General features: G+C 49.5%; 1 long non-coding RNA gene across 1 annotated transcript in view; it reads left to right on the forward strand.

Moving 5' to 3' along the window:
• The first annotated feature begins 695 nt into the window (after positions 1-695).
• LOC126524195 (uncharacterized) overlaps positions 696-13,863 on the forward strand; it is a 36,865-nt gene continuing 23,697 nt past the window's right edge. The window contains exon 1 of the long non-coding RNA XR_011893146.1: positions 696-840. This is a non-coding gene — a long non-coding RNA (uncharacterized lncRNA). The remainder of the gene's footprint in view (positions 841-13,863) is intronic.

The raw sequence follows: 13,863 nt of genomic DNA on the forward strand, positions 1-13,863 counted from the left end.
TTGCATAATCACTTGCCAAGCGCAGTGGCCCTATTGCGATTCGGGCCAAGTTCAGAAGCGCTTCTGTTAATGAACGTGTAAAACTCAAAATTATCCTGAAGCCCATCCGCAAGGCACAATTGATGGCTTTGTCATTTCTAACACCCGAATTTGATCACCACCTTCTAATGTTATTCACGTGAAAACATTTCTTAGCGTCTTCCTTTTTAGCAGACGATGCATGAGCAGTTTGAAACACGCCATGCGAAAGACCACGAAACCATGTTCTCTGGTTTATGGCCTGCCAGTAGTAATATGCAACAGGTAAAATTTCCTTTTTCCGTTAAAAGAAAATATGGGCACAATCTCTCGTTGCACTCAAGAGCACTACTTTCAATCTTGTTTTCGTTTCAAGAGCTACGTAGCAGTGGTCGGAGCGTGCTGTGGGACGAGAACAAGGACGCAAGCTCTTGAACTCGCCAATAAATCAATCCTACCTGACGGTTGACTTTTTTCCCTTACTGGAGTTTTGGCATTCATTAGAGGGTAAACATTTTAGGCATTGCACAGAAGTGTAACATCAAGATGACTTAGGTGTCGAACGTAGCTTCTGAGCCTTCCACAACTGTTATCTTCCCTAGCAATCACTCTTGCGCTGTGCCTGCTGTATTGGCCTGGTTTGAGTAGTCCATGTTCGCCATCTTTTCAGGGTGGCCTACGAGGTGTGGTTTGGACGGACTGTGTACAAGCACTAGTTATTGTAGCCGCTCCAGCGACCATTGCAATCAAAGTGCTGTGGGATGCCAGCAAGCGACATCTAAGGCCAATGACATTCGAGGACTTCAAGCCATATGTCTTTCAGTAAGTCATCAAATCCCTAAAGCATAGCCTTATCCATCGACAGAAGCGTCAGCAGCGCGTTGACGACGTCTTCCGTCATAATGCAGGTGCAGCACTATCGACATCATACTACTTATGTCGAGTGCAGAATTAATGCTAGCGCAGTAGCCTTTATGAACAATATGCTGTCTCAGTCGGCTTTGCAGTATTAATGCTGTCCCAGTAACCTTTATGAGCAACGTGCTCTCTCAGTCGGCTTCGTCATGTCGCTGAAGTGGGCCAGTCAGGATTTACAGAGAATATTTGAACTTCGAATTTTGATTATTGCTTGATATATATCAATAGATGTATTGTTAAGGTGTTTATTTGTGGGGTATGCAATAAAAGGGATGTCCAACTTGTTACGTAGGTTTTAGCCTGGCGAGCAGCCAGAGCAGGCCCCGCATCTAAGAGCTGGTGATGTGCCAGGCTGCCCGACGATTCTTCTTCATTACACTACAGCCAGGAAAAAAAGATGCCATTCTATCAGTCTAAGCATACGCCAACCAAGACGGGTCGTAGAAGAGCTGGAGCCGATCTAAGTGAACAGTTTCACCACCGCGGTGGTGCTGTTCAGAAGACGGTGACAAAGGCTGTACTATGGGGTAAGATTCTGCAATCGCACACCAAGATTTATGGAACCTAAGGAGCAATTTAGTGGAAACACTGGGAGCTACAGGTGGAACCCACAACCAAGGTGTTGGAAGGGAAGCTTGGTGGCTCAGGGCCACTACGACAATGCTTCTGGTGGGCCTGATCTCGCCCTTCGTCGTAAGGCAAAGGGCGAGCTGTCTGCAATCTCCAGCATGCTGCGCAGCTTGGGATACAGGAACACATTCCGGGAAGCCGGGCTGGTAGGGTAGAAGGGCATGTTGTATCGCTCGTGGATGAAAGTTCGCGGCCATACAGTGGGAAAAACGGAAAAAAAGCGAGTGATTGCTTGAGTGACAGTAATACAGGAGGACTAGACGAACGGATACACAGCGTCCCAGTGGTCATAGTGGGACGCGTACTTGGTGAGCATGTCGCCAAGAGTTCAGTAGAAACGCTCTGCCAGCCCGTTCGTCTGCGGGTGGTTGGTGCTAGTGGCGCGATGAACGATGTAGCACTCCTTGAGAACCTACGTAACTACTTCAGGCATAAAAGCGCTGCCTCGTTCACTGAGGTATTGCCGAGGGCCTCCATGAAAAAGACGAAATGGCGCAGTACAAATTATGCAACGTCTTGAATAGTTGCAAATGTGAGCGCAGGAGTTTGTGCATAGCGTGTGAGATGGCAACCATAATCCAGCGGTTGCCAGCACTGGTACAAGAAAGCAAACCGTAAAGGTCGATTCCCATCCAATCTAAGGGATGAGCTGGACAAGGAAGCGGCTGTAAAGGTGTTACAGTAGAATTAGGCTCTGACTTTCGTCGTTGGCAGTTGAGGCAGCAGTGAACGAACTTGTGAACAAACTTGTACCTGCCAGGCTAGTAATACCGGAGCCAAAGGTGGGTGTAGTTCTTTAGCACATTATTGTGAGTACATTAAGGATCAATGTGAAAGGATGCGCATAAATTATACCGTTAATACAAGGAGCCATCGCCTGCCCTCAGGGAGATAGTTACGACGGTAAAGGTGTTTGTCGCGCATAACAGTGTTGCGGCTGCCGCCGTAGAGTCCTGTATGCTGGAACAGTTTTACTGTTCCAGCATACAGTGCGGTAGTCTACAGGTATTTACATGTGGTGCTTACAGCGCATGTCATCTATGGAAAATGCTGACGCCATAAAGGTGGGTCAGCAAATACTGTCTACGCCATAATAAATCGGTGAGCGGAAGAAAGCGTCGGCATCGGTGTGTCTGCGTCCATTGCATTACACCACGTGGATGTACTCCGCCATCCAGCGTGCGAGGCGGTCAGAGGGAACTTTCAATGTGGAGAGCCGGCATAGCGCGTGATGGTCCGTTACTGCATGAAATGGGCAGCTATAATAATAATGACCAAATTTCATAGGTGCCCAAAGTATGACTAAAGACACCTTTTCGAGCGGAGTACTTAGGCGCCCATGCCTGGGTTGAGCGTCGGCGTCTCTGGGCGTAACCACGCGAACGCGCTCGTCTCGTTCGTCGTTGTCTTCGTCGCGTTCGTCGTTGTCTTCGTCGCGTTCGTCGTTGTCTTCTACCACAGTTAGCTCATCAACGCCCCTCGGTGTAACCACTCGTACGCGCTCATTGCACTGCTCGCACGTTCATTGTCGAGTCTCCTTCCATAGGTGGCTCCGATGCCGCTGATTATGCCAGCGTTCCCATGGGGCCCCTCCCTCTGCAAATGCGCTGACGGCACCAGCCTACTGCGAGTCGGTGCGGCAATTTCAGTTTCAAATTCTTTGCCTCAATATATCCTCCGCCTACGGGAGCGCGCGGCTAGCATAAGCGACGACGTATTCATTAAGATCAAGTCTTATTTGGGCTAGACCCGCGCCATGACCGACTCCGCTGGCATCTAATCTGTATGGACTTCAGTTAGGGCAGAAGGGTAAAAATATTGCAGCATAGTCGGAGAGGAGCGCAGACGGAGTAGGGCCGTGAGCGCGCGGTCACACGCTTTGGAACAGAGAGATAGTGCGTTGTCTACAGCAAGAAGTTGAGTAAAAGGAGCGAAAATCATAGCCAAGTTTTTCACTAAGTGGTGAAAATATGAGCAGACGCCGGTGAAGCTGCGTAGAGTCTTCACGTTGGTAGGCTTGGCGGACTGCGTAGCAACACGGCGTGTCGCCGGATGTTGAATCATGCCTTCTTTTGATACGGCATGGCTAGAGATTGGATGCTTACGAGCAGCAAAGAATAATTTGTCGATGTTGAGCTGCAGACCAACCTTGGTAAGACAGCTTAATGCCCCACTTAGTTGTTGAAGATCAATTGGGAAATCAGGTTAGAGGCCAGTAACATCATTTAGATACGGAAAACCTCGATACCGCGCAAGATAATGTCCATCATGCGCTCGAAAGTAGCGGGTGTATTACATAGGCCGAATGGCATGACATTAAATTCGTATAATTTGTCTGGTGTGGCGAAGGCGGTTTTTGAGCAATCAGCCTCCGTCATGGGGACTTTCGGAGTACAAGTAACAAGAGGAAAAGGAGTCGGCAGGTTTCAAACCATGCAGAGCTTCGTTTATGCGCGGTAGGAGATTTACTTCTTTCCGCATAATTTTGCTACGACGTCCGTAATCAACGTAGAAGCGAATAGATCCACGTTTACGAGGGTGATTGAAGATGCCTAATGGGACGGCTCGATCATTCCCCGCAGAAAATACCGCTCACTTTTTCGTCAATGGGATGACATTCACAACCGGAGACACGGTAAGGACGCTGCCAGAGTGGGGTGCGTGACTCGGCGTCAATGCTATGCAATACAGTATTGGTGCGGCCAAGAAATATGTTGATGGCTATCGAAGGAGGCGGTAATATCACGTAGCCGGCTAAGAAGTCGTGCGCATTGCGTGGTTGTAAGATAATAATAATAATAATAATAATAATAATAATAATAATAATAATAAGAAGAAGAAGAAGAAGAAGAAGAAGAAGAAGTAGAAGAAGAAGAAGAAGAAGAAGCTTCCTTATTTCCATCAGTGATGGAGGAGACTGCAAGTAAAAGTCGCTTTAGAGACAAACGACTTGACTAAAGCCAGCACAAAGCCGAACAGCGATTGAACAGGAGATATATACATATACATAGCAATTGACTACATGTGAAATATGCACAAAAATAAACGCAAAAACATAAATTTCCTCAAGAACGCCCTCCAATTATTTAAGAAATATTGAGTGACAAAATGTTCACGTAACTCGTACATCAGTTATATAACCGGAGATATACAACCAGATAACCGGAGATCGACGAATGTGAGTCGAAGGGGGCGTCGAAGAGCAATGACGAATTCAATGTTTCAGCGTAGTCGAGGCGTTCTCGTTCGCCTTCTGCTCGCTTGAGTACGGCATGCTTTTAGGCGCTGTAAACAAATTCTTGGAAACGGTTGCGCGCCACGACAGTAATAGACAATCGAGCTCACATGTATGTAGCCACTGGCACAGTTTGGAAGAAAAGCGGCGTTGTAACAAATGATGCTCTCTCTCGCACAAGGGCCGTATAACGTAAAACTATTCCAATATGTTTCTATTCCAATCTCCTGACGTCAAATTTGCGTAACCGCCAACGCAAGCATCCGGCGGTCACTCGCAGGGTTGAACAAACCAAGCAAATGCTCCCCTCGTTCATAGGAGGCCACTTTTACGCTTGCTTGAAATCGAATAACATTGCCTGCACTGAGCTGCTTGCCTTGTCTAATTGGCTCACAAGAGGCGAGGAGCATGCTCGAGTGGAGAGGGATTCGATGGGGCCGAGCCACTGCACTGAATATCGATAACCGCATGAAGAGGGTGGTGCCGGCGTCTGCGACCGGTCCGCTTTCTCTTACTTAGCTTGCGGTGGCTCGTCGACAATCGCGGCGGCATGCAACAGAAGCTTAAGATTAACGCTAAAACGAATCCTCAGCAAAGAAGAGTTGCCAGAACGAGCTCGTAAACGTGCTGAAAGTTCTCGAAAACGTTACACGGCCACGCAAAATGTTTTATTACACGCAAATAAACCCACGCTCTTCGGCAGGGGCGAGTAGCCAGTGCCGGAGTGATCGGCGGTAGCCATCTTTCATTCCTTTCTGAACGGGGCAGCCTGCGGCTATTCAGAAGAAAATTTCAGTTTTGTTTGGCATATTAATGCATCTTTAAGGCGTACACGTCACTTTGACGCGCTAAGATTTTGCGGTTTTGTGACGTCGCGTGGGAGTCAGGTGAAGTGCGTGCAGCCCGAAAACTTTTGACCAACAGCCGAGGGCTAATGGCGAAAAGGCGTCGAATCAGAAATAACTATCTTTGTTTTGTTCGATCAAATTATGCATAATCATTGTGCACACGTTCTATCAAATGGGGAGCAATCGTGGTTTTTGTGGCGCCGCGTTACGGACAGGTGAAATGGGGGTGCTCCAAAAAAAAGTTTTTGACTAATCGCGGTGCGCTGATTGCAGAATTGCAATAGCTTTACGTTATAGCGTCCCAAGTTCCAGATGTATGATGCATGTTTTGTGTGTATTTTTTCTATTCCGCATCGACTCGAACGCTGGAAAAAAAATTGCTCTTCTCGTCATATAGGAATAAACCGCTGATGACGGCGCGTTCTTCGGCGACAGGCGCGAGTGGCTGCTGACGAAGCGCTTTTTCGGAGCGCCGATGCCAGCCGCTGCCGGTAATCGCAGAGCCGAGCAAAAGTTGAAGTATGGTCTAGGGACCATAGTTGAAGACCTTTCTCGTAGGTGAAGGGAAGGCGCGGCGCTGGCGATGTTTTACAAATCACTCATGAGAGCGCTGTAATCGCGGCGCATTCGGGTGCACAGAGCGCGCTGTCAGGTGGTATATTTTAAACTGTGCGGGCTTTTGTTCTCGAATGAATACGGCCACGCTAAGCCCATCTCGTTGGCAGTGCCGGGGTTGGGCAATATTTGTGGAGCTCCACAACTTTCTCATTGACGTCTGAACGTTTGAAGCTATATTTAAAAAAGTGCATTTTATTTATCTCAGCTAATTACTCAAAAAGAAAGACGCACGGAAAATGGTACTGGAAGTGTAGATAAACGCTAACAGACGCAATTTCTGTTCTGAAGCACGTATAGGTTTTTTGAACATCGTGGTTCATGTTAGCTGTGACACCCTGTATATATATATATATATATATATATATATATATTGTAAGCACTATTAACGTACTTCGTCGTTTTCATTTGTACATAGCCATCATCATCTTCCCTCTTCTTCGACTTCTTCGCGCATGAGCTGCGGGCGTTGCCTTTTTTGGAATAAACAGCGCTGGACAACTTGATCGGTCTCGGTATTATAAAGTGGTGGAGGTACGTCAAGATCCCGACGTCCTCTCGCGTTCCCGTCCTCCCTGGAGCTCCGTTCCGGTCGCCGCCTGCACCCAGCTACCCCTACAACAATGGACACTTCCAACCCCGGCCCTTCCGGCGCCTCTAACCCTACCACACCGACGACCCCGCCTGCGGCGCCCTCTTGGACTGTGACGAGCCCTCAGCGCGATCCCCCTGTCTTCGCGGGACTCCGCGGTGATGACGTAGACGATTGGATCCACCACTACGACCGCGTGAGTTCTTGCAACAAGTGGAACGACACCCAGAAATTGAGGCACGTCACCTTCTACTTGACCGGTGTTGCAAAGACGTGGTATTTCAACCACGAATCCGACATCGCGGATTGGTCCACGTTTACCTCGAAGCTGCGGCAAATCTTCGCTTCCTCGTCTGGCCGTGCAGAAGTCGCCGAACAGAAGCTGGGAACGCGGCGCCAACTTCCCCAAGAGTCTTACACCTCATACATAGAGGATGTCTTGGCTCTGTGCCGCCGTGCGAATCCTAGCATGACGGAAGCCGAACGCGTTCGCCACATCTTAAAAGGCATTGGGCCTGTCGCATTCAACGCCTTAATCGTGCAAAATCCGGCTTCTGTCCAAGACATCACTTCAACGTGTCAACGCCTCGACGAGCTGCAGTCTATTCGTCTTCCACATGACTGCAGCGATCCTCAGGTTCCCCATTCTCCAGATCTACGTGCTCTTATCCGCACCATCATCCGCGAAGAGCTTCAACTACAAGACCTCAGGCGTCCACCTGCTGCCTGCGCCCCAACCCCCGCCTTCGACTTGCGCGAGGTCGTAAAGCAGGAGTTGACAGCGATGACTACACCCATGACGCATCTTGCTCCGGTAGCGCGCTCCACACCTACCTACGCGGATGTTGTTTCGCTACCCACCCCTACCGTGCCTTCCGTGCCTACTGGCGCTTCCTATGACCATTTGGCTTCGATGGGAACCAGAGCACTTGCTGCGCCATCGTACCCTCAGTGGCGTCCACCTCGTCCAGTTTGTTTTTACTGCGGTATACGCGGCCATATATCTCGCTTCTGTCGCCGGCGCCAGCAGGATGAAAGGCGAGGCTATGCTGAGCACGAAAGAGACCGCACTCGCCGATCAGACGACTACTATCCCGGACCGTACTCGTCCCCGCAACAGCGTTCTCCGTCTCCACCAGCTGCTCCCAATCTGCCTCATAGTTTCCGTTCGGCCAGACGTCGTTCTCCATCCCCTTACCGGCGCTCTACATCACCGCTTCGCCCCACTTCCCATTTTGTCGACCAGCACTCGGAAAACTAACTGTTGCAGTTTTTGGAGGGGAAACTGCTTCTTATCGGTCTTCAAAAATTCCTCCTGTTCGCCCGGCCAACATGCTTTCTGTGACTGTCGAAGGTGTTCCCGCGTCAGCTCTCATCGATACCGGTGCCGCCGTTTCTGTTCTTCGGAGTGATCTGTGTTCGCGGCTCCGTAAAGTAAAAACGCCTTATCTTGGACCTATTTTGCGTGGTGCTAATAATGCATTCATTCACCCTCACGGACAGTGTACTGCTCGTGTTCTCATCGACGGCATACGCCACCACATCGAGTTTATCATCCTTCCAACGTGTATCCATGAACTTATACTGGGTTGGGACTTCCTACATTCTGCTTCAGCCGTCATTTCATGTAGAGAGGAAGTTGTCCACATCACGGATACAGAGCTTGAACCTGTTGCGGACTCTTTACTTTCATGCGTGAACTTGACCATCGCTGCCGACTACGTCCTGCTTCCTGGTCACGAAGACGTTGTAGCCGTAACATCCAGTCAGATCGCCGACGGAGACGCCCTAGTCGCCCCTTCTTGCCGCTGTACTTCTCGCGGAATTCTCATTGCCACCTGTCTCGTCCGGTTTTCACGCGGCCGCGCCCTTCTGTCTGCTTGCAACACGACCCCAGATCCTGTGATGCTGCCCAAAGGGATGACTGTGGCAACCCTCGCCGACACTCAACCTATCTCTCTAGTCGCGCTTTGCCCTTCTTCATCGCCAGCCCCAACCTCAGGTTTGGATGATTCTTTCCCTCCTCCAGCCGTTCTTGGTTCTGACCTAACAGCCGCGCAGTCCGAAGCCCTAATGGTGGTCTTGGCAAAACACAAAGCCTGTTTCGATAGCTGTTCTCCTGTGTTGAGCCAAACTCCTGCGGCTACACACCGCATCGAAACCGATGGTTCCGCTATTATACGACGACGCCCCTATCGTGTATCGCCGTCCGAACGAAAGGTCATTGAACAACAGGTTGCTGACATGCTTGCGCGGAAGATAATACGACCTTCATCTAGCCCATGGGCGTCTCCCGTGGTCCTGGTAAAGAAAAAAGATGGCTCAGTTCGCTTTTGCGTGGATTATCGAGCGCTCAATCAGATCACACACAAGGACGTATATCCAATACCTCGAATTGACGACGCTTTGGACACACTACAAGGGGCGGAGTATTTCTCCAGCCTTGATCTTCGGTCAGGATATTGGCAAATTCCGATGAACGAGACTGACAAAGAAAAGACCGCATTCGTTACACCGGATGGCCTTTATGAATTTAACGTGATGCCTTTTGGCCTTTGTAATGCTCCTGCCACATTTGAGCGCATGATAGACAACGTCCTTCGTGGTCTAAAATGGAAGACATGCCTCTGTTATCTGGACGATATTGTCATCTTTTCGTCTGACTTCAGCCAACATCTTCATCGATTAGACGAAGTTCTCAAGTGCCTTGCGAATGCTGGTCTCCAAATCAATACAAAAAAATGCAAATTTGCAAGCAAAACAATAAAAGTATTGGGTCACGTCGTCTCAAAAGCTGGCATCCAGCCTGACCCCGAAAAGATTAGTGCCGTTCTTCAGTTTCCTCGCCCCCAGCAACAGAAAGATCTACGTAGTTTCCTCGGCTTGGCGTCATATTTTCGTAGATTTATACGCAACTTCGCAGCAATAGCAGCTCCTCTACACAAGCTACTGGTCTACTGGTTACCGGTGCCTCTTTCACGTGGACTAGCGACTGCGAGTCGGCTTTTCAAGCTCTTAAGCGGCATCTTACTTCTGGACCAGTGCTTCGCCACTTCGATAATCGTGCCCCCACCATACTCCATACTGACGCAAGCGCACAAGGTATTGGCGCAGTACTTCTGCAACGTAATACAGAATCTAAAGAGCAAGTCATAGCATATGCCAGCCGAACACTTTCTCCAGCTGAGCGGAACTACACCATTACAGAGCAAGAGTGCCTGGCTATCGTTTGGTCGATTCAGAAATTTCGCCCATACCTTTACGGCCGCCACTTCACCATCGTCACCGACCATCATGCTCTGTGTTGGCTGTCATCAATGAAAAACATGTCAGGACGCTTAGGACGCTGGATACTGCGATTGCAGGAATATGACTTCACTATAACATACAAGTCTGGAAAACGCCATCATGATGCAGACGCATTGTATCGCTGCCCACTCTCACTCTCTCCCGGTAACGCGCCGTCGTCTTCCCAACCACGTCGTTCCGATGCTACGCTTGCCTCCCACCAGCTCTCGATAACGCCCCTGGACCAAGTTACGCTTTCATCACGCTCTGATTTCGTCTCGCTTCAGTGGGCCGACTCCTACTGTCGAGCTCTCATGGATCGCCTTAGTGGGTTCACCGAACCACCCAACAGCCGCTTGCGACGCCAACTTCGACAATTCCGCCTTCAAGGTGGCGTGCTACACCGCTACGTTTACCACCCAACAGGTCACCGGTGGGTCCCAGTTCTACCTCGCTGCCTTCGCTTGCGGGTATTAGAGGCACTTCACGACGCTGTATCGGCTGGCCACTTAGGCTTCCACAAGACTTACGACCGCATAAAGACCCGCTGCTTCTGGCCTGGCCTATCCACAACGGTGGCCAAATACATTGCCTCTTGTGCGTCATGTCAGCACCGCAAACGCTCGACATCCCCTCCTGCCGGTTTACTACAACCCCTCCCTTGCCCGGACGCACCTTTTGAATTTGTTGGCATTGATTTATATGGTCCCTTGCCGTTGACACCCTCCGGTCACCGTTGGATTGTCACTTCGGTCGACCATTTAACAAGATATGCCGAGACTGCCCCTCTGCGATCCGGCACCGCTTCTGAGGTCGCCGACTTTTTCTTGCGCGCCATCGTCTTGCGCCACGGGGCTCCTCGCGTTCTTCTCAGTGACCGTGGCAAGGCGTTCATTTCACAAGTTCTCGAGGAAGTTCTTCGAGCCACTAATACCGTCCACAAATCTACTTCTACTTATCATCCGCAAACCAATGGCCTTACTGAGCGCTTCCACCGTACGCTGTCTGACATGATTGCCATGTACATCCTTCCTGACCACACTGACTGGGATAAAATTCTTCCTTTTGTGACATTCGCATATAATACTGCTATTCAACGGACTACCGGCTACAGCCCTTTCTTCCTTGTGTATGGACGATCTCCTTCCACCATATTCGACAGAGAACTATTTTTCGCACCTTCTTCGCCTGACACGTCGCTTCCAGAAGATTTTGCTGCCCGAGTTGCACATTGCCGTCAAATCGCCCGGCAAAGCACAGAAGCTACCCAAGCTGAGCGCAAGCGTTACTGTGACAACAAACGCCGTGACCTACGTTTTCACCCAGGAGACCAAGTCCTGCTTTGGACTCCAGTCCGCACCCCAGGCCTCTGTGAGAAGTTCCTTCCACGCTACATTGGTCCATACACCGTTGTGCAGCAAACATCTGCAGTGAACTATCTCGTCCGCCCAGTACACTCCGTCACTGACCGGCGCCGCCGGAATGCCGAAATTGTTCACGTGTCGCGGATGAAGCCCTTCACTCCCCGTTTAGATAATCTCTAATCGGCGGCCAGGCTGGCCGCTTCCATGACGGGGGGAAGTTAGTGTAAGCACTATTAACGTACTTCGTCGTTTTCATTTGTACATAGCCATCATCATCTTCCCTCTTCTTCGACTTCTTCGCGCGTGAGCTGCGGGCGTTGCCTTTTTTGGAATAAACAGCGCTGGACAACTTGATCGGTCTCGGTATTATAATATATATATATATATATATATATATATATATATATATATATATATATATATATATATATATATATATATATATATATATATATATATATATCGTATTCTTATCTGGAGTGGCTGAAGCAGGCGGCTGCGAGCGCCAAGTACATTCAAGGAGCGATTCCAATCAGTTTGTGTTGCATATCTGGCACTAGGCCTCGACCACTGCATTAAAAATATTTTCGGCCACACCGACTTAACCTGTCTGCTACACCACCTAACGAAAACCACCACATCTAACCATCTAACATGAGCTCTCCACACTGATTACGCATGGTTATGCCGAACAAAACTCTTTACGAATCTACCCATTTTTCGCACTATTATTCCGCTATGGATCAAAACTTTTCAGACTGTTCCGCTTCACCTTCATATAAAGCGACGTCACAAAACCGCAAACACTTAGCACCTCATAGTGACGCGTATGCACTAAAAATATGTTAATATGCCTAACAACACTGGAATGTTTTTGGAATAGCCGAAGACTGCCCCGTTCAGAAAAGAATAAAACATGGCTGCCTACCGATCGCTCTGTCACTGGCTGCTAGCAACTGCGGAGGGAACAGATTTCGCTAAAAGGCTATGCGGATCGCACAGAGTGTGAGAATTCATTTTTGGCGTGTAAAATCCCAGAACGTAATTAATTTAACAACATGATTATGAGGCACGCGAAAGTCGGGGACTCAGCATCAATTTCGACCAGCTGGGGTTCCTTAACGAGCCCGAGAAAGGAGGGTACACGGGCATTTCCGAATTTTGTCTCCATTTAATATCGACCACCGTGGCCGGGATATGATCCCGCGAAGTCGTGCTTAGCTGCGCAACACCATAGCCACGGCAGGTAATTACATCGGATCAATTAAAGCACACGTAAATATTAGTACGCTAACGTTTTTGAATTTCACCCTTGTCGAAATCGGCAAAGCTACCACGGCGAATACATAATTGTGGATCTTATGGGTGGCCGCTTCCGTAGTCATCTAGACGCTGTGGTGCTTTAAAGCACATTTGCTTGTGCACTCCTTGTGTCCGCATCACAAATTTACATGCTATTTGTTTTACAGCGGAGCTGTTATAAGCTAGGTTCTGGCGGTTTGTGTGCGCAGGCAAAAAAAAGATGGTGGGCACGCCAGAGCCAAAGGAGCTAAAGCATAAAGCGAACCCGTGCTGTCGGGTATACCGCAGCTGCATTCAATGGCGAGACGTGTTAAAACACATGGCGATAAAAAAAATATCATAATGAAAAAAAATGGCTGTGGCTTAGCTAAGGTTAAGCCCAGGATGCGAAGCATACTAGCCTTTATTTTAGTTGTTGAACCACTGTTTAGCCTGGTGAAATGCTGTTGCTTGGCTATATTTGGTTCGGCTAGACGAAGAAACAACTCATGCGTTACTCTGCTTCGCCTTCAAGAGTGGAACGCGACAGCGTTCCCGTCGGCCCGCCAAGGGGTGTAAGACAATGGGCTACGGCGCAGCGACTACGCGCCCCGCATTGGACGCGGTGAGCGTCGAGCAACGCAGCGTTCGGCGCGGCAACGAAATGTGCGCCTGAGCAAGCGACGCACGCCTGAGCCTTAGAAACAGCTCGTTTCTAAGGCAACACCGCATTCACTAGAGGCGCTTTTGTACCGCTTTGAAGCATCGTACTCGTGGCTCAGTGGTAGCGTCTCCGTCTCACACTCCGGAGACCCTGGTTCGATTCCCACCCAGCCCATCTTGCAAGAGTTGAGCCAAAGCCACCTAGAAAATCAGTCTCTGTAGCACGCCGCAACCTTCGCTTCTTATTCCAACGAGCAGCTCTGTCTGCAGGAGGCATCTCACCTCGTGAGTGTCTAGCAGAGGCAAGCGCAGCTGCTTATATACCGCCGCGACGCCGTGAGCGACGGCGCGAGTTGTGGAGCCCCGTTTCTCCTCTGTCGTGACGTCACGGTGTAACGTGGTATTGAAGGC

The sequence above is a fragment of the Dermacentor andersoni genome, chromosome 3, assembly GCF_023375885.2.
Source record: "Dermacentor andersoni chromosome 3, qqDerAnde1_hic_scaffold, whole genome shotgun sequence".
Classification (NCBI taxonomy): Eukaryota; Metazoa; Arthropoda; class Arachnida; order Ixodida; family Ixodidae; genus Dermacentor; species Dermacentor andersoni.